The sequence below is a fragment of the Passer montanus genome, unplaced genomic scaffold, assembly GCF_014805655.1.
Source record: "Passer montanus isolate IOZ18808 unplaced genomic scaffold, ASM1480565v1 scaffold3, whole genome shotgun sequence".
Classification (NCBI taxonomy): Eukaryota; Metazoa; Chordata; class Aves; order Passeriformes; family Passeridae; genus Passer; species Passer montanus.
In genome coordinates this window covers 14,409,451-14,431,897 of record NW_024367707.1, presented here as the reverse complement: position 1 = coordinate 14,431,897, position 22,447 = coordinate 14,409,451, and positions in this window count along the sequence as shown.

Below are 22,447 nucleotides of genomic sequence, written 5' to 3'. Positions count from 1 at the left end.
CATGCAACTCTAAGATTGCCATACAAGGAATCCTGGTAACTACCAATTGAGTAATAAAAATAAAGGTTCTCCAGGTAGATAATTTTGGTAGTTCATGAGTCTGACCTGAGGTACATATATTGTGAACCAGGACACGGTCTAAATTTTAGAAAAAGCCCTCCCACCTATTCTGCATTTTTAGGGAGGAGGCAGCATTTACATTTATGTAAATGTCATAGCTTTTGTAAGACACTTCAAGGCAAAATAAAATCTTTTAATACTAAAGAAAAAGTGAAAATAATAAGAAAGTGATCCAATAAACAGTTACTATAAAAGACAAACATTTTGTCCTTTATCATGTATACTAAACCAAGGCACAGCTAAACTCAGTTTATGTATTTTGTTCCACTTAGCAGAGGAAAATGCTAATAATGCTACCTAGGCCCATTCTTTAGCAGACTAATTATATTATGCATAATCCGGATCTTTTAAAGGACTGAGTTTCCTTAACATGTTGAACTTTCCAAGAGAACAAGGTGTTCTTGCTGATGGAAAAACATAATCCCTCCTTATACAAAGACAAACATTTCTACCTAATGCTTCCTCTTTGAGTGAAGGTGGCAGGAATCATGGTCATTGAACATTTCTGACAGTGAGGAATGCACACTTCCTGGAACACATTAGGAGAAGGGCCAGAATTCAATACCACTAGTGAGAAAGTGCCTACACATCTCTTCAGGTCAATAAAACACGAAGAAGTAGGTGTAAGTCTCAGAGGCACAAGATAAGGCCGATAATGATAGAGAAAAAGATATTTGATAAATTTCTGTAAATATAAAGATTGTCACCAAGTATCACTATCACATTAATTAAATCAGCAGATCAGAAACCTGCATGGGGTGAACTGTAACACCCAGATGCTTTCTGCACCTCTCTAGATACTGGTAGGGTCCTTTGGTGCTCTGACTTAGATTAGCAGGTGGACAGCCCTTGCTAAAGGACCTTATGGAAGTCCAATACATTAATTGTGTGATCCATCAAGAAGAGCCTAATCTTAGCAATAAGAAACAGATTTTTCATCGGATGGAAAAATATTTTTACCATAATTTGTGATGGGGGAGGGGGATACGTCTACCTAGTCTAATAATAATAACTCAGTGAAGCATCTGAATAACAGATGTCTCATCATCAAAAAGGGTAGATGCAAAAGAGATGTCAGGTAAGGTCAGGTGAAAAATCAAACCCCAATATAATTGTTTTTTATGTGAGATGAAGTGGAAAGCCACATGAAAGCAGTAACTGGTTCAGCCTGCAGCAACTTGCCTCTTAAAAGGATTAGATGGTAGACAGAACACCACACCAGAGCTCTGCCCCTTTCTCTGGCTCCTGCTGGTAGCTCAAAATTGCTTCAAGATGTTGGTTCTAAAATTTTAATGAATCCTTTCCCGTGCCCCTCAAGGCAGCTGGGATTAATGGGGATGCTGCAGCTGAGGGAGCCCCCAGGGGAAGCTCTGCCACACACGGCACAGCACCCTCATCTGGGGCATGACTTAATCCCAGATCTGAAGGCACATTCACAGTTTGCCACCACTCAAGCAAAACGATGGGTTCATTTCTTTGTGCAAGAGGCTTGTAATAGCTGTGTTTGTTTACAGAGCAGCTTGGCACTATTTTGCCCAGAGGTAATCCAAGACACAAACTGGCATAAACAAGTGAGGGAGTGGAAGGCACAGACTGCCTGAGTTCTTACATGTGGTGCTGCACAAAAAACTTTTACAAATGCTGACCTGAATTAGATTAGCTATACAACCAAGCTTTGATTTCAAAGAGAAATATCCCAGCTGTTGCATACATCTCAACAAAAAAGTGGGCACTGCACAGCTTTAGACCTCCTTGTGCTTTGGAGCTTGACTGTATCAAGGGAGAGGGGAAACCTACCCTCCTCCAGCCTCTCTGACTTAATCTCCAAGGGAGCAAAACATTGTCTGTCTTGGTCAGGTTGGCACAAATTGCAAAGACAATGTCTCTTCAAACTACTGGTGCAGACCAGACTTTCCAAGGATGGGATAAAAAAACTATTCCTTTAACATATTTCTCCAGCATTATAATAAACCCCCTCACTGCCAGCAGGCACAGATTAAAATTCTGTGTTAGTATGAGTGGAATGGAATTTGGAACAAATAAACAAAAATAATCCTGGGCATATTTCCAAGAGACTTCATAAGAAGAATGCCATAGGAATAAGTATCTGTCAAAAGACAAGGGTCTAAAAATGAATTGATTTGGCTTTTGGTGCCGAGAGCATTTGACTCCAAAGAAGAGTCTTCATCTTCCTGAGTGAAGTTCCAACTGTAGGTTGTAAATAGTAAAAGAATTTTAAAATGCCTCTTTCTGGTAATGACAGAAGTGAGAATACCTCTGCAACTAGCAGAACATGGTCTATTTTAGGCTAGTTAAAAAGAAAAAAGAAGAGATTTTGAAGTCCCCAAAAGTAAAACCCTGAGGCTAATTTCACTAGGTAAATGTCATAATAAAAAAATTACAGCTAAAAAAAGGAAGCAGTCTAACACAGAGCTAAGGGGAGCAGACATTATCAAGCTGGCCAAATGCAGAAAGATGTCATTATGGATTAAGATTTTAATATTTAAAATTCATAAGTGGGTGTAAAACACAAAGGTGACATGATTTTTCATGTGCTTTTCCAGAAGATGGGTTTTTGTAGAAATGGAAAAAAAAAAAAAAAAAGAAAAAGTTTTTCCCAAAAGAAAAAAAAAATATTATTAATATGTAAGTCATTAGAGCTTAACAAAAAAATGAAACAAATACAATAAGTACTTTAATTTATTAGGGACCTAACAACTATTACAATAAATTTTAGAGAGACAGATGTGGCAGCAAATAACAGATAAAAGCTTTCTACGAGGATACACAAAAATGTGGATTGGAGTGTGATCCAATGGACTTGGATGAAGCCCCAAATATTGGCAGAAAAACACATGAGAAATTTCCTTCAGTCCTCAAGGACACTGAATGTTCAGAACAGCCTTCAGCAAAATGGGAGATACTAACACCATCAGTGAAATAGCAGTGAATACAAGGAGAATCAGCTTTCCAGAACGTCTGCTACCGAGTGGATGTAAGATGCCAAGGATACCTGAAGTGGCCTGCAACCCTGTCACACTCTGAAGAAATCATGATCAAGATAAATAGCTCAGATTACTGCTAAATTTTGATTTTTTGTGTTTTTTGCACAACTAGGTAAACCAGTTGTACCCCTCAAAGTTAAAGAAAAAAATAATTTCTTGTTTCAGTATGTGCATGTTCTGAAAACAAGACTTCTAGAGAACTGCATAATTGTACAGGTATTTCAATGTATTAGCTAAAAAAGCTGGTTTTAATTGTCATCTTTCTAAATATTATGTTACTTTTAGTCTTCTTGTACTTCAATTCCTTATGTGTAAATCAGAGGGGTTTTTATACTATCACGAGAGAGAGTTTTTTTAGGATGAAAATTAGAAATTATTATAAAGTACTTCAATTTTGTGGCAGTGGAAAGTAGACAAGGTTCAAAAGACCTTTTAAAAAAATAGGTCAGACTGTTAATAACTAAAAGTCCAAAGACATAAAAAATAAAGGTTTTAGATTCATCATTATTGCTGTTGTAACAACAGAAATTATGACAGTGGTGTATGAAAGAGTGCTTTCTGAAGTTGTCCTTCTGCCACCTCAAAAATAATACTGCAGGAGAAAAAAATCTACTCTTTTATAATGTTGATATTTAGAAGACCTCAAAGTGATAAGAAGCAGAATGCAAGTATTTGTACAATCTTAGAGAAACTGAATGCACAGATGATTCTTTAAATGAAACCCTTAAACATGTCTTGGTCTTGGCCATCTCTCAAAAACTTAATGCAAGGGTTTAAGTGCCACTGATTGCAGTATTGTTTCCTTCAACTTGTTCTTTTATCTTATGCCACTCAAAAATAAACATTCATAGATTAAAATCCAGAGGTGCTATTATGGTTCCGCAATTCTTGTACCTCTTGCTGAGATGTTGACGGTATTTTTTAAGTGTAAATTTCATGACAAAGGACTGTAGAAATACAGAATGCTTCTGCATCATCCACAGCATATAAAGCAAATACAAAGAATGTCTTGTTATTGGATATCCAGTTTGCTACCCCTCACCATGTATTTTTTGGTTCAATCCACACTGGTTTATTAAGCCACAGAACATCATTTTATGGGATGACTTCAGGACTAAAGAATATGTTAACTGCAATCTATTCTTTCCACCTGTCCTCAAAACCATGTCAGTTTCAACCCCTTCTTGCCAGTGTGCAGAGCCTGGGGAAGATCTCACATCCTTCGGTATTTTCAGCCACCCCCACTTGCAGCACCCACGTTTCTGCTTTGCCACCAGTGCTGTGTGGGCAGGCAATTAATATGTGGCTTGCCATCTCCATCTATGGAGTGGGTTTCTAAAGCTTCATGTGTCTCATCTACTTCATTCTGCAATCCACCCCAAACCTCCCACCAGCCAAAAATCAAACCGCTTTACCTTATGCTTTCCACACACCTCCTTCAGGCAGACTAATGATCTGGTGCTGCTTGTTTCTTGGTAGGAGGATGCAGCTCCTCCAACACAGTAATCATTTGATTATATTGAGTACTGCCTTTCAGATCCCAAACCTTTCACAGCATTTTCTTCAACTCCCTGTGAACTGTTCTTCATCACTGGTAAACAAACCTGTCAATGTAAAAGCTGAAAATACGCCACACAGGATTTATTTTCTCTGTACCTGTTTATGTCAGGTCCCTCTTGATGAGTAGAGTATTTTGCTTTACAAATTTCAGGGTCAAGAAATTTTTGGGTATAAGCAGATAAGATATGTTAAAAGTGCCCTGCTGAGATTATAGGTGCCTTGTATATCAAGTCTGGCAAAAATATGTTTTGAAATGTCCAGGACATTGCATTCTGTAAAAAGTGATTGTGAGTGGAAACTTTGAGCAACTTGTAATAATAATAGTACCTCTGAGTACCATTATGTACTCAGTATAACTTCAAAAACAATCCTTTATGTGTCTATTATTTTTATCACAGTTTCTTTGTTTTCTGTTTCAAGAACTTACAATTTCTGAAAGAACAGTATGAAACCAAATGCAAGGAATTGTTTCCAAGGACAGCCATTAACATCTTTATCCATGCTACGATTACTCCCTGGGTGAAACTGGAGTGGTACCAAATCCAGCACTTCCGTGTGGAAAAAGGCCACTCCTTTGAGGAGATCTAGCACAATTCCCAACCAGCAGCTAAGCTGCCCTCTTACTGTCAGTATGTGCAGCTCCAAGTGTCTGTTTCATATACAGACTCACACAGTCACAGTCATGACAATCTCAGCTGGGATCATGAGAGTCTGTGGGAAGGGAAGTAGAGGAGGAATATCTGAAAAAGAGCCCAGCAGAGAGGACACCCACACTGAGACTGGAGGAGGAAAGCATCTGAGCTGGCCATATCACAAACACAGCACTGGCTGCAGACCTGTTACAAAAACATCTCCTTACTGCTATGCATATTGACACACATGCATGTGTAAAACAGAACTGCGTAGGCAGGAGGTTTCATAAATAAATGAATAGTTAGAATATTTACAGATGGAAAACATTTTCAGGTGCAAATAATCCACACAAAAGTATATTGGGTTCACCCTGTATTTCATCCTTGGTCCTCACTCCACATCTTTCTAGCACATATTAGCAATATGCAGGTTTAAACAGGATCAGTCCATTCTGTTGCTGACTATTTATATGCATATATATATATTTGTTTAAATATATTTAAATATATACTCAGTGGTATATTTTGCTCACAAGATTTGTGACAGTCATCCAGGAATGTAAAAAATGTAGGTGGTAGGGAATACTGAGGGTTTCTACTGTGCTGTAGCATTTTAAGAAAATTATTTGGTGTCTTATGATCCACAAGAAAGACAGTTTCATAAAATAGATGATGACTGTACTTTAAAGGGAGTTGTGATTGACCCATCCATGGGTATTGCATACATGGGCACTAATATGTGTGTAGGCTGCTTAACAGGAAGGATTCCTTCCCTATACATGAAATATAGATGTCAAAGGACCAGAGCGTGAAAATCCTGCTCACACCCATAAACAATTTTTTGAAGAAGACTATTGCTGTAGTCCAAATGTGGGTGTAGTAAATGATTATATAGTAATAGGATTACTAAGGTGAACAATTGCTCAATGATTTACGGTAAAGAGTTCACTACTGGCCTGGAGGGACGGATTGGCACACTCCTCCTCTGGCTAAACAAAAGCTGGCGTCTTCTTCTGGGGCAAATTTGAATACATTCATTTACTTAATTTGTTCCATGACACAGTCATGTCGTTGGAGATTAACATGTCTGTCTTCATTAAAAACGGTACTAGCCTATATTAACAAGTTTTTCACTCCCAAAGGAATCTACACTGCTGAGTGCCTTACTAAACATTCAGAATAGACTGGTAAGGGTGGTAGTGGTGGCTTGTATGAATGGAATACAAGTGTGACAAAAAGTACTATTAAGAATATTGATAGATGATGTAAAGCTGAGGACCTGGCTGCATAGTCCACTCATACTTTTGCAGAAGTAGGTAGGATCTGTTAATCATGGCAAAATTGTAGTTTGGAGCTTTTTAATTAGATTATTACATATTGCTACTTTAAATGCCCCCTGCAGTTATAACTTGATTTAATTTTCTAACTTCCTAGAATGAACTGTTGGAATAAGATACTGGGTGCTGTCTGCAGCTACTGGTTTTCATCTCTGCAAGAGATGAATTTGAGTCTGGGACAAAAATTATATGAATGAACATATGGCCAAATTCCAAGGCTGTTTTGCAGCCTCCTATAGTACTTCCTTTTCAGACATAAATATAGAAAAGTTCATAGCTATGTGCTGCCTTGTTCTGTATGGACACATCAAAACGCCTTCCTTTTTCCAAGAGTACACAAGAAGCTCTACCTGATGGAACACGTCAACATAACAGGAAGAAAAGACCGGAGGGATGTGAGAATGAGTTGTTTCTCAAAGGCTCTGGGAGAATCAGAACCATGAAGGAATGTTTCTCAAAGGCTCTGGGAGAATCAGGACTGTGAAGGAATGAGGTTCAGACGCCCATCGTGTCCTACCATGGCAGCTGAGGCGTGGCACTTCCTTGAGCCCAGCCCAGGGGAAGGAGCCCCTATGAAGTGTTGCTGCCTCATTGGTGCAGTGGGCCAGGGCATGGTGGAGGCCACGTCTTGCTGGACATGCATTCTCTCTCCCTGTGGCCTGTGCCAGTGGATCACACTGCCTCCTAAGCACATGAATGAAGCTGCAGGAAACATGAGACTACAAAAGTTAGAGGGACTGGGGGATGATCAGGCTGAGAAAAAGCTAGGCCCTAGTTTTGATTCACATACTGAACCCATAATGAAAATGGACCTAAGAAGTGTCCTAGAAGTTGAGGGAATTTTGTGTATGGATGGAAGTGAATCCAGATATAATAAATAAATCATCAAATCCTGATTTAGTTCTGAGTGCCTCCCTCCGGAATTGGATCAAGAAATGGAAATGAAGGAATCTGCAAATAAATCAGCAAATCCTGATTTAGTTCTGAGTGTATGCCTCCCTCTGGAATTGGATCAAGAAATGGAAATGAAGGAATCTGTACCTTGATTCAGAATTGTCTTCTAATTGAGTTCTTAAGTCCACAGTTTTCTTCTTTAAAAAGGTATTTCCTACTAGTCTGAGTTCAGGAGCACAAACCAAGAATGCCCAAATTCTAGTGGTTTTTTCCACAAGATGAGTGTGGAAAAGGATAATAAAAGGTATTGATTAGTAAATATACAAAGGTTCTTTCTAGCTAGGTAACATCTTGTAGTTGCTAGGCATAGTATTCACATTTTGAAAGGAGGCAGTTAAAGGCAGCTTGAGACTTTCAGAAAAAGTATCTTGATATTTCTAGAAGTACAGAGAACCCAGCTTCTGTTACCTGGAGGAGAAGTTTTGGTTGTAGAACACAACTGGAAATCAGTCAAGACATGGCTTCTTAATGTGAATCATGGAAATGTTGATAGCTAATTTTAATCTCACTAAACAATACATATGACAATTTAGTTTATACTGGATTGTCATGTACTTTTTTTCTATTAGTTTTATTTGGAAGTACATATGATCGTTTAGTTTATACTGGATTAAGATATCATGTACTTTTTTTCTATTAGTTTTATTTGGAAACAGTCGGATATCAATAACAGTGGACAGCACTCATGACGAAACCAATTCTACACCAGTCATCTGAAGACAAGCCTGAGAATTGCTTCATCTGCACTCTTCCTGGCATAAGAACAGGAACCTTAGGTTGATTACACAGACCACTGTCATGTGCCTGTTGTATATTTTACCCTAGGCACAAACTAAATTAATATTTTATTAGGCATACATCAGATTGAAGAAAAGTAATGTGGAAGCGAAGTGATGGTACAGTAGTAATTTACATTCCTATGAGATTCTTACAGGTAAACAAGTACATTGTTCCAGAAAAGAAAAAAAGGTAAGAGTGAACCTCTGCATTCCTGGAGTTATTCCCAGGATACTATATTTACCAAGCACATGCTATTGCACGATTTTAATGGACATGTAGCTTTTAGACATCAGCTAGGTGCTCATTCATAGAACAGGAAAACATGCCTTTCATCTGGTCATAAAAAAGTTTGGTTAGTGGAAATCTGTTAAAATTATAACCTCCAAATGCTGAAAAAGTTATATAACTAGCAAAAAGAAGTGCATATTTTAATTTAAAAAAAGGTTATATTGAATTTGTGAAAAAAACTTTAAACAGCTATTTTCATAGCATGACCTTTTTTGTTTTAGATATTTTATGGAGTCTTCTGTAGCAGACTTCCACCTAGTTGTATTTTTCAATTAATTTCTTTGGCAAATAAAAATACATGGCCAGTGATCTGGATAGAGACTTTATGAGTTGGAAATCAGACTATTTTTTTCCAGTCTAAGGGTTCAGTGCTGTCTGATATAATTTTGCACAGTATTTCCTTGTGCTGAAATGGACAGGTCTTTGAACAAACTAATCTGGTGAAAGATGCCTGCCCGTGGCACGGTGACTGAAACAGATGATCTTCAAGGGTTGCTTCCAATACAAGCCATTCTTGGATTCTGTGAGGTCAGGTATGAAGTACATTTGGCTTTCATTATGCCTGTCTTAAATTCTCACCCATTACATGCATACTGTAACCTTCTGTTTGCACAACCTCATCTGCAGTTGGTACGAATTTGATGGGGAGCCTATTCCTCAGAAAGAAATCCATGCGGTTACAGTCATTGCATGACCCTTTAAATGGCAGCAGCTTTATGACATGCATTTTATCCCAGGTGTTTTTCTTAACGACAAAGCTTGAACAACAACATTTCTAAAATCAAATGCAGCAACACAATGCTGTTTCAGAGTTCTCTGAAAAAAGTATAGGTGAATAATAGCAAAGAAACTGGTATTTAATGACACTCATAGGATATGATATTAAATCTAACTGTAAGAACCTAACGGCAAAAGGTAGCAAACATATTCCATTGTAGCATTTTGTGGGAAGATTGTATAGAAGGTATAGGCTTTTAAAAGTGCTCTGAAGTTCCTGGTCAGCTTAACAAAGAAGTAATATTTCTACCCTAGGGCATCAATTAAGTAGCCACTGTTTTTATATAGTTTGGGATGTAAATATTAGAAGAAGGAGGAAATAATTCTCTCTGTGATTTTTACTAATCAACACAGTTTTGAAGTTTCAGTGGCAGGCAACATTAGCTTTGTGGATGCCAAACTGAAATTTGGCTGCATGGAATATACTCGTCAACCTATTTGCAGCTCTTGCCCTCTTCATTATTTATATGACAGCAGGTCTCCTTCACATCAGGCAGTGGGGTTTTATGATCTGACATGACAATAGGCCTGTCAGTGACACTTCAGTACCTCGTAAGGTAGTGGAGAAGATTATTCTGAGAGGTATTGAAAAACACCAGAATGAGCACCCAGTCATTGGTCCCTTCATGAGAGGAAAGTCCTGTTTGTCAAACCTAATTTTCTTTTATGAGAGGATATCCAATTTACCTGATCAAGGGAAGCCAGTTGATGTAACCCTTCTGGATTTCAGTAAAGCTTTACATAGTGCCTCTCATAGTATCCTTCAGGAAAAACTGTCCAGCACACAGCTGGATAAACACATCATGTGATGGGTGAGCAACTGACTCATGGATCAGGCAAAAAGGGTTATAGTGACTTGGGTGTCATCAGACTGGTGACCTGTCACTAGAGGGGACCCACAGGGCTCCATCCTCCGCCCTGTGCTCTTCAACATCTTTATAAGTGTCTTGGACATAGGACTGGAAGGGACACTAAGTAAGTCTGCAGATGATACAAAACTGGGAGAAGCTGTCTACTCCCTTCAGGGCAGAGAGACCCTACAGACAGACCTTGACAAATTAGATGATTGGACAATCACCAACTGTATGAAGTTCAACATGGGAAGAGTCTGGATTTTGCACCTGGGATGGGACTACCCTGGATGTACAGACTGGGGAATGAGAGGCTGGAGAGCAGTGCCATGGAAAGGGACCTGGGGGTCCTGGTCGATGGCAAGTTGAACAGGAGCCTGCAGTGCCCTGGCAGCCAGGAGGGCCAACCCTGTCCTGGGGGGCATCAGGGACAGCATGGCCAGCTGGGCAAGGGAGGGGATTGTCCTGCTCTGCTCTGAGCTGGGATGGGCTCACCTCCATTCTTGTGTGCAGTTTTGGGTGCCATAATATAAGAAAGACTATTAGAAAGAAAGCTATTAGAGACTATCCAAAGGAGCACCATGAAGATGCTTGAAGGGCCTTGAGGAGCAGCCATAGAAGGAATGGCTGAAGTCACTTGGTCTGTTCAACCTGGAGGAGACTGAGGGGAGACCTCATTGCACCTCCCAACTTACTCACAAGAGGAAGCTGAGGGGCAGGCACCAATCTTTTGCCACTGGTAACCAGTGACACAACTTGAGGGAATGGCCTGAAGTTGTGTAAGGAGAAGAATAGGCTGAATATTAGAAGAAGGTTCTTCACCCATAGGGTGTTTGGGTACTAGAACAGGCTCCCCAGGGAAGTGGTCACAGCATCAAGCCTGATAGAGCTCAAAAAACATTTGGACAATGCTTTCAAGCACAGGGTGTGACTCTCAGGGGTCACTTCCAGTTCAGGATATTGTACAATTCTGAGATTATGTGATTCTAGGCTTCAACGTGGATTTCACGGAGAAGCTACACTGCAGAAGCATTGTGTTGATTCTTTCAGTTTTACCCTTTCTCCATAATTCCTGTATGCATTAGACGATGGAAGGAATCATTTGCTGCTATTTTTTGGAATAAAATGACTTCTCACCTACAAAATCCTGGTGTTTCTGAGCAAAGGCAGATGCCTGAGATGACTCATGCACCATGCACAAAATCATGAACCCTCAAACATACATCAGATTTTCATGCTTAGTTTAATGACCTGTTGGAAGGTGAGAAGGGGAAAGGATAAGTAAAACATCTTTACATCTATTTAGATCTAGGGATCCTTGATCTCAGCTCTGAGTTAAGCTCTCTAAGACTGTCTCCCATCTTTGCATGTCTGATTCAGCTATCAGTCAAGCCCATGGAGAGACTCCCATTGACTTTGATGGAAGGTAGATGATGCTCTTATGATACTATAAATCAAAATTGCAATTTGTGCTTAGTTTAAAGATGACCTGTTGGAAGGTGAGAAGGGGAAAGAATAAATAAAACATCTTTAAATCTATTTAGATCTTGGGATCCTTGATCTCAGCTCTGAGTTAAGCTCTCTAAGACTGTCTCCCATGTTCTTTGCATGTCTGATTCAGCTTTCATTCAAGCCCATGGAGAGACTCCCACTGACTTTGATGGAATGTAGATGATGCTCTTATGATACTATAAATCAAAATTGCAATTCTCATTTATTGTGGTTGTGAGTGCCATAGCAGAAGACTGTATCAGCCAGTCTTCTAAAAACTAACATTTCATGGTTTATAAATTTGCCATAAAGCTTGACTGGAAACTAGAGCTTGTCAACAAATCATATGACCTTGGTAAACAATGAAGTTTTTTGGGTATTTTTTTTTTTTTTTTTTCAAAATAAAAAATAAAAAACCGGTGTGGATGGATGAGGGCTGAGGGAGGCTGCAGAGGGAGCTGGGGTTAGGATTGGCACTGCCCTGCACACAGATAAGGCAGCTGTGCCAACCTCAGATTGGGGCAGCAAAACAGTGCCTTGTTCTCAGAGAAATGGTGTTTGTTTTGGAGTAGTGCCTGCAGAAGTGAGTGTGTGAGTTCTCTGGAGGTAGAGTTGGTAATTAGGCAGGCAGCAGGGAATTCTGCCTTCCCTAGACAGCTGAGGGGAGGTGGAAGGAGGAAAAGGGGTGAATCAGACAGTTCTATTTGGTGTTCATTTGCATTGGGGTTATTAACCACGGTTCTTATTTTGCCTTTCAATTTTAAAGTGAACCTTCAGTATTCATATTGACAAAGTCACCGTTTCTCAGTGATGAAGTGTTTCTTTGGACAGAGAACTCAGCCAGGCTTTACACATTTTTCTAGTTGCTTTCATTTTATTCTATGGTTGCACAGTTGGATTTTTGACTGAAAGTTACTTTCCTGATTTCTGCCTCCTCCCAAGAAATCGCCCTCTTTGTTTCTCAGTAATTTGATAAGAAATGTTATTAATTACTTACAAGTAATCACATTGTTCTGTAGGCTTAACATTTTGCTTTGAGCCTTTTGAGAGTTGCAGCTGCAATCACACAAAGCAAACTATGCCTTGGAGTACCTTGTTGGGTTAATATGGTTTGAAATTAGCCTTTGGAGGAGTCGACTCTGTCATTAAACTGTTGTGACTGTTTCCTCGGAGCTTTATAAATTGAGTTAAGCTGTTGGGTCATATTACCTTGGTAAACAAAGAAGTTTTTTTGGTTTTTTTTTTTTTTTTTTTTCTTCAAAATACAAAATAAATAGGTTTGACTATTCATTACGTTTAAATTTCCAACAAAACTGATGAAATAATTTTTTTTTGTGAAATATTTTATTTTTTTAAATTTTCTTCTATGTTTTATCTGAACCCAGATCTTAGATTTTAACTCTGGAGGCCTGTAGCATGATTTCACCTTCAAATGTCTTAATAGAATTGAGAGGATTGTTTGCAAGAAAATTTTCCTGCATGAAGAATCTGTTTTAATTCCTTGTGAAACATATAGTTTGTGAAACTAGTTGAAATGAAGTTGTGAAAATAGCTTTTCTGTGTTCTTGACACTGCACGTTTGTGTTCATGAATCTATTTACTGTGTTGTCTTACATTCAAGTTTACCTTGTTGTCCACAAAAATGTGATAATGAGCTACCACACTACGTCAAAGATGTTTCTGCTGTGTCTGGGACTGTACAGTTGAGCACTGATTAGACACTCCAGAACACTAATATCATTCTGTCAGTGTATGGGCTTAATATTCCCATTCATTTTTGAAGACAATACGCCTCTTTTCTCCTAACATTTGCTTATATATCAGTCTTAGAAAACATATTGATAGTTTTGGGTTTTTTTCTTCTTGAGGTCCTCTGAAAGCTTTTCCAATTTTGATTTTTTTTCTTGCACAGAGACTTGTGTCTGTCACAGCAAATTACTAGACAGCACTCATAAAGAAAGGCAAATTAAGTCTTTTGCCCAGGCTTATATCCAGGCTTATATAAAATTGCCTTGGGTGTATGTCTTGTTTTAAGTACTGTTTTATGCATTTAACACCCGACAACAAACCTTTCAGGATGATGCCACCTGGTTAGAAAGTGTGGAATGGACACTGTCCTTGAGGGATCATCAGAAGATGCTCATGAGGCAAGAGCAGTACCAATTCAGATTTCCCCAGCACCAATTCAGATTTCAGCAAAGTGCTGGGCATTTCTTTTCTAGAGCCTCCTAATGAATGTGGCATACTCTCCCCTCCTCAGTAATCCTGGCACAGAAGCAAAAGAGCAGAAGCAAAACTCTAACTGCTTTTTCTATTGCACTCCCTCCCCACACCACTTTTCTCATGAGGCGCTCACAGGGGAAACAATCTTTCCTCTCTTGAAGGGAAGTACTGCTCTCAATGCCCCTTTTTATGCTGACCATGTAATAGGAGGAAAAAGGAACTATTTAGTCCTTCCTTCCCTGCATGTCCAGGATGCTTCCTCCAACCTGTTTCTGTATAAAGCTATCTTAAATTGAAATGTAGTTGATCATCCATCTAAACACAAGCCAGACTTGCTGAAGACTTTAAGAGGTCAGCTTTTTCCTGGCAGCTAAAACCAAAACAATAGTAAAAGCTCAGCTCTCACTGAAACTCTCTTCTGGTCACTATAAATACTATGGGAAAGAACACTAGTTCCAGTGAAAGCAAATGTTAAAAACTGCAGTCTGCTACATAACAGTTAAGATCTGCTTTCAATTTTCACCATTCATCCACCTGAAAACCCAGTGACACCACATGGATGTAACAGGATTTGACCATTGCAAAACATGAAGTACATTTCAGAGGATGTCAGACTTTCCAAGTGCCACTAAGAACACTTTTCATGACAATGAATTCCTATTCTCTGGCTTGTCTCTTTCCAAAGGCCTTTGTACTTTTCCCCTGCACTCCCCCCCCCTAACTCCGTAGTATTTAAGGGCCTCAAATGAAACTCAGTCCATTTATTTTACTTTTTTTTTTCCTCCTCTGAAGATGGCTGTGTGAACTTCTTTAATTCTGCGTTTAGAAACACATGATGAATACTGTCATTATTATTACAAAGAACAACTGAGTAAAGAGCTTTCCAGTAGCTATCTAGCCTTTGTATTCCTGGGTTTTTTATGCTATTTGATTAAAATTTACCATTATGAATATAAATGCCATTATTCCTTTCTAAAAAGATTATTGTTGTGTCTATTTTTCATCTGTATTGACCTTGTCCTTTTAATGTGACAGAGACTTCATTCATGTATAATCACACTGAGATATAAAAGTGGCCCATGAAATTAGGTCCTAGAAAAAAAATAAAAAGGAGAAAGGACTGTGTCCTAGATGTTGAGGAAAAAAAATTCCAGTTTAGTTTACAGGTTTTCTTCACATTTTGTTTGTTTGTTTTTAAGTACTGCAGCATAATGAACAGGCTGACAAATTTATCACTATGTTCTGAAAAAAACCCAAAATATGACAAATAAAAATATATTAAAACCTCCAAACCAAACCCCACAAAAAAACCCCAAACCAAACCAAAAAAAAAATCAACCCCCCCACAAAAAACCCAAGAAACAAAAAAAACCCCTCAACCAATCAAAAAACCAATAAACCAAAAAAAACCCCCCAAACCAAACAAATAAAAACAAACAGAAAAACCCACCAAAAACCAACCACAAAAACAAACAAACAAACAAAAAAACACCAAAACCCCCCAAACCCAAAACCAAACATAAAATTGGAAAACCCCCAGAAAACCCGTGATTAGAAAGCTCTTATGTGTAGTAATGGTTCTTGCTTCCTCCCTGTTCCAGTTTGCTTTTGATCTGCAGACAAAAGGGAACTATTTGCCACTTATAAGAGGAATTCATTTTTTTGCTAATGCAGTCGTCATGTCAACCCAACTGTAAGAAAAGAGACTTTTTTCTATACCTATTTTTTTTAATTTTCTCCAGTAAACTCTTTGTCTTTCCTGCATCTCTGACTAGTTTCGAACAATGCAACAAGGTAATAGAATAAAAGTGATATAATACCAGCAGTATCTGGCTTGCTAAAATTTTTAATACCTTAATGACCAGAATAAGTGGGATAGCTGCTGCTGGGGCTTTGAATTTCTACATTCATTCACTCACAGATTCACAATGAAAGAGTTTCTCAGCTGTTCTCATTATCATTGAAAGTGCATACACATGTCCTCCTACTAATTCATAACCTATGTTTGCCAGCTAGTAAAAGCATGAACCAAGCTTATTGCAATTTTAGCAAGCCTGAAAATTGGGCAAGATTTTCTTCAAGCTATTTTTATTTTTGGAATAGATTTCCTTCACTGGATGTAGGATGTTTTAAGTAATCCAATATCAACTCATCTTTCAAAAAAGACAAAAAAAGAGCTTTTGTTAGTGGAGATGGTAATTAACATGTAATCCACATAAAATTTTTCCAAATTTACTTTGTGTTTGCACGGGCTTACATGGCTAACTTAGAAGCTGTGTCCGGAAGAAAACCAAACATGGGACTTTCTACATTGATGATTCATCCACTGTCTCCTCTTGGTTTTAACAGAAGGGAGCCTACAAGAAAGGTGGAGAGAGACTATTTTCAAGAACATGTGGTGTCAGGACAAGGGGAATGGCTTCAAACTGAAAGAGAGTAGGTTTAGATTAGATATTAGAAAAAAATTCTTCACTGTGAGAATGGTGAGGTACTGGAACAGGTAGCCCAGGAAGGTGTGCATGCCCCATCCCTGGAAGTGTTAAAGGCCAGGTTGGATGGAGATCTGAGCAACCTGGTCTGGTGAAAGGTGTCCTAACCCATGGCAAGGGTGTTGGAACAAGATGATCTTTGAGGTCACTCCCAACCCAAACCATTGTATGATTCTATGACTGTAAGTGTCATCCTTAGAGATTTCAGAAGGAAGGAAGGAAGGAAGGAAGGAAGGAAGGATGGTGTGGTACTGGAACAGGTAGCCCAGGAAGGTGTGCATGCCCCATCTCTGGAAGTGTTAAAGGACAGGTTGGATGGAGATCTGAGCAATCTGGTCTGGTGAAAGGTGTCCTAACCCATGGCAAGGGTGTTGGAACAAGATGATCTTTGAGGTCACTCCCAACCTAAACCATTGTATGATTCTATGACTTTGTCATCCTTAGAGATTTCAGAAGGAAGGAAGGAAGGAAGGAAGGAAGGAAGGAAGGAAGGAAGGAAAGATCGGGAAGGAAGGAAGGAAGGAAGGAAGGAAGGAAGGAAGGAAGGAAGGAAGGAAGGAAGGAAGGAAGGAAGGAAGGAAGGAAGGAAGCTAGCTTAGGTATTTTTCAGTTCAAAAGCCACCCAGCACTATTTTATACAAGAACTGACAAAAATGCCACTGTTCCTCTCTAAAATGTATCACGTGTTCTACAATTCCTATTTACCAAACAATGTAGTTTCATGTCATGACTCTTTGTTATATGCCAAACACATGCTTGTATTCAGTCTTGTTTAAAATCTCTATTGATGATCTGGGTGAGGGGATTAAATGTACTCTCAATAAGTTCTCAGATGACAGTAAGTTGACTGGCAGGAGGGCAGGAAGGTTTTGCAGAGGAATATTGACAGTGTTATGGTATAATTGTCAGTGTAGTCAAGGTTGGACTCGAAGATCTCAGAAGTCTTTTCCAACCTAAATAATTCTGTGATTCATAGCAGAACACTTAATTGGCACACTGAAGATGCTGATCACCTATGCAACATATTAGACGTTGGAATCTCAATAAGTCTCTGTTATGTGAACAGGAAGAATAAACTTCTGTGGAGTCAAGAGTCAGGAAATGCCATAGAAAAGACATCTGTAACTGTAACTGCATGGGACAAATGTAACTGAATGGGACTTTCCTGTGCATGCTGGGTAGGCTATTTTCAGAATCTACTTAATCAATTTCTTACAACATTCAAAAGACCTACTCATCAAAAGCTTTCAGTATGAAAACCTTGAATTTACAATGCTCCAAAGCTTTTAATTGTTTAATTAGAATAGCCTACACTTCATTATTACCTGCATTATGCACACATTCTTTTTCTTTCTTGGAAGGCAGAGTGAAGTGGGATGATCTTCAAGGAGACAACTGGCCTAGAAGATATGCCTTGCAAAAGACAAATTCTGGAGTGTAAAAGTGCTTTATAATGTGGGATTAGAATGTAAATAATATGGAAGACAAACTGGTTAGGTTTATTAGGAAGCAGTTCCTTCGGTTTAATTACTGCTTGAACTAATGGGGAGCCAAGAGACCATCTATACAATATGGTATTCAGAGTCCACAGGTAGTATTATTCATCCATTCTGTGTATAATACAGAACATTTATGGAATTTAACAGTCTTTCTTACACTTGTGATTCTAATTTTTTTTTTAAAAGTGTAATGTAATTCAGCTGTATCTCACTTATCCAGTTCACAATGACTATATCTATACAAAATTAAAAAAAGAAAAATCAGCAAATTTTCACAGACATTAAAATGTGATTCTTTTACTGTAAGTCACTTGAACAGCCCTTGGCATTGTTTTTGTGTAAGCCAACTATATTAATCCAAAACATTTCTGTGAACAATTCGATGTTAGCATGGACCTAGAATAATTATTAGGAGGTAGTTTGGTAATTTTTAGGTGTGCTAAAGATACTTTGTTAACACATGAGTCAGGGGGGTGCTCTGCTGTATAGTATTAAAAACTCAGAGGTGAGATATCAAAAAATATTTCTTAAAATAAAAAAGTAGCCAGTGCTACTGACAGAAGCAAAATTCAGATTTTGGTCACACTCAACCATCCAAAATTTCATTAAGAACAAGTATGTCTTCCATCTAATGCAGTACACACAAGGAATATGGTGGTTTGTTGATTTTTTTTTCTCCAAATCTGGCTACAGGGTGAGTGACAATTTGACAATTATTGTTGCTAAAATAAAATATAAATATTAAAGTAACTCCGATGACTGAAACCTCTAATGTCTTAATCTCATGTGATTTCTGTGATTTTAAATGAGGAAGGTAATTTTAGCTAATAAAGCTACACAACTGTGAAAGCAGAATGTGAGGATTTAGGTTGTTTGGGTACATTTATGTTGCTAAAAAATATATGGAAAGGAATACAAGTATTGGACCACTGATCTTTCACAAAGAAGATTCATTGTGGTTTTTTCTCTGTATTTTGCTTTCAATGGCTCCAGCAAGCAGCAAACAACCATACCTGGATATGGTCTTAAGCCCCACTGATGTCTGAGACAGCTCCTGGAAGTGAGTGTGGACAAAACTGCCACAGGTTTGTCTTCCTTGCTTTACATCATCTTCTGACACCACAGGGCTTTGTGTTTTGTCATGTGCTCTCATACGTCCCAAAGACAGAGCATGTACTCTTGTTTTTTCATCATATAAATGCTGTTCCTCTGGTCTACAACACAATCCTTGGAGTAATTTAGTGAGTTTGAAAAGAACCTCCTATCACTTAATAGCAAAAGATACCAATTGTATCACAGGCCAGAGGGGCAAAGGGGAATGGGAGGATAAGCCACACGGTGTAGGTACGGCTGCTGTCTCAGGATGAGATAATATTACCTGGCAGAGAACTGAGCCTGTTCATTTCAGTTAGACTGGGGTCTGGGGACCAGAGCTCTGTTACCTGGTGACATGCACAGTTCAGCCAAAACAACAAACTTTCAAGAAAGATACTAGCACTGGGAAACACAAAACATAGCATCTGAGAGAAAGAGAACTAGGGAGCAGAGAAGTGAAGAAAAGATTCTTAAAGTTGGAAGGGATATAACAGAGGGAAACTTTTTACATTAGAAAGGGAAGAAGGAAACAGATTGCAATGTGGAGGCAGATGCACAACATAATTAAGGAAAGGAGTCACAGAAGGGTAGAGGGATTATAAACTCCTGACTGAACAGAGTATTTGTGTAAATTATTTTTAAGAATACTGATGAAACTGGGACAAGCAAACACAGTTATTTTACTGCAATATGTAGATAATTCTTGTACTAGCTTAAGTAAAGACTTAGTTAAAGGTAGATTTGGGAGATGTTTGCATGTTTAGTGACTATTTGCGTCTGCTGTGGCATGATCCATGATCTTCCAGGTATGGAAGCAGATGGGCTTAAGCTACTTGTAAATCATCCAATCAAAACTACTGCCATGATCTAGGGCAACTGTGCTGAGGCAACCCATTTACGTGAAAGGCTAAAAAAAAGAGTACCACAATATGTGCCAGTGAGACCAATGGATCTGAGAGGCGTGCAACCAAATGAGGCTTCAGAGCATATAATGCAAAGCCAGAGGAGGTCTGAGAAATAGCATGAATATATCTAACATTGATCGTCATTTTATTAGGATTTTAAAAACTATTAGCTATCCTTAGCTTTTGAAAACTAAGTGTTAATTATGAAGTTCTACTATTTATTGCAATATACTTGAAATACTGAAATTATTTGCATAGTGCAAGACAGTATCAACATGTTTTTTTTGCTTAATGAGGAAATGTAGATAGAAGAGATAAAACAATTTGAGACAAAGAGCTTTGTAATATCAAATTTGCAAGATTACATGGAGATAAATTTAAGGTTCTGTGTAGACCAAAGCTCACAGATTTAATAGAAATAAAGAAAATCTTGTGAGGCAACTCTCTACCTTGTTGAGAATGTCATGCCTAGTAAACATACTTGAAATGACGAAGTCTGACAACAGCAAGAGCTGTAAAAGTCACTATCTCCCATCCTCATCAGAATAATGTCAATAAATTAAGACTTGGGAATCTCAGGCTTCTTAGCAATATAAGTAGTTTTTGTGTTTCTGCATAGCTACCCCTGGGTTGAAACATTAATGCAAGCCATGCACATTTCTCAGTGGAACACAGACTCACAAGGGTTACCTTTGTGTAAATACAATGAGAATTTACCAGAAAACACCAGAATATTCCCCATTGATTATTGTCGGCTGTATTAATGCAATTACAATGGCTTGAACACTTTGGTACTTTCCAAGGACCTATTTATGTAGCAGTCTATTACTAAACTCTGACAACAGCAGCCCAAATTATGATGCACTTACTCACCCTGGAGAGTACTTTGTACCATGAGCAGTCTCACTTTGAATAAAGCATTCACGATCTGGCCCATTACCCTTTAATTATAGATGTTTCAGAGAAGAGTGAGCATCAGGGTTTACTGCACTATTTATAAAACAAGCTACCAGCCAAACATTGTAGGACTTCTACAGCTTTAAAACCCCCACATTCTTTCCCTTTAGGAGCTCTTCCAATGAGCACTTAAAGCTCATTTGAATGTATCAAGAACTTCACTGTAGTAAGAGAGGCATCTGCAGATGAGAAATAATCCCACTCTTTGAAAAATCCAGCAGTCAATTCAAACAGCTGGTTTATGGAAATGAAATACGTGTTTATTAAATGTTTGAAAATTACATACAATGTGTTTATTAAATTAAACACAATGTGTTTATTAATGCTGACAATAAAGCCTTCTGCAATCCTAGCATGTCATCCTACTTTAAAGCATTTTAGGATGCACTACAATAGCTATCATTGTGTGAGCTGAATACCCTCTGAAATTCATTGAAATCTGTCTTCATTGTCTCATACAAATATGACTACACCAAAACACTAATCTGCAGAAACCACACTCTATCTGGCAAAAACTAGGAGGAAGCATCTCTTGGAATGAAGAGATCCCCAGCTCTTCATTAACGGAGCGATACCACTTTGATTTTAAGTTGCTACCACTAAATATTGTTTGAATCAGGGCATGAGCCTGAAGCAGTTCTTGGATTCAGCTGTGCAGGTGGGATTTTCTCAGTGTGTAGGGAGTAACATATATGGTATTCCTGGGCACCAGGGGGAGGATACGTGATATGTTTACACATGGCACATATAGGTGGAACCAAGAAAATGTGGCAGAGGTCTCCTACTGCTCTGACCTGAGTGGGTCTTGGTTCTGTAGTTCTACCACTATATCCTAATGTAAAATTGGCTAGTTTTCCCCACTGTGCCCAGTTCTAGAATTCACAGGGAATATGCCCTCCCTCTTAAACTTATTCTTTGTTGCTCAGAATTTGATTTTACTGGATTTTCAGATATTCTGCATATTATATAGAGGCTGCAGCTTATATACAGTTACTGAAATAGATGCATATCCAATGCAGATTTGTCTCTGTAAAAGTTAATTTCAGCTTTTACCAAATAAACATTCCTCTCCATGGTAGTTCCTGCTCCCTAGATACTTATATGACCTTTTTGCATGGTTTATGAGTGGGTCATTATCTGACACCTTTCCTTATCTTTATTTAGCCTTACAATAGCCTATCAGGGTGCAAATGATTGCCTTCAACCCAGAAGGAATGCCACAGCAGGCTTGTCTGTATTTCTTAAGATCTGGATGGCAGAGCTCCCCTAACCATTACCTTCCTCTCCCACTCCCAGAGGAAGTGGTTCACAGAGGTGAAAAGATTCTTCTGCAGGTTTAACAGCCCCCTCCAAGTGGAGGGCACTCTATCTTTGCTAAAGGGGGTTTTCCTGGTATAATTGCTTCTCTATAAGAGTATTTGGCTAAATAGCCATGCCAGTGAAGCACAGCTTTATCACTCTGTGTTCCAAACCAGTAAAGTTAA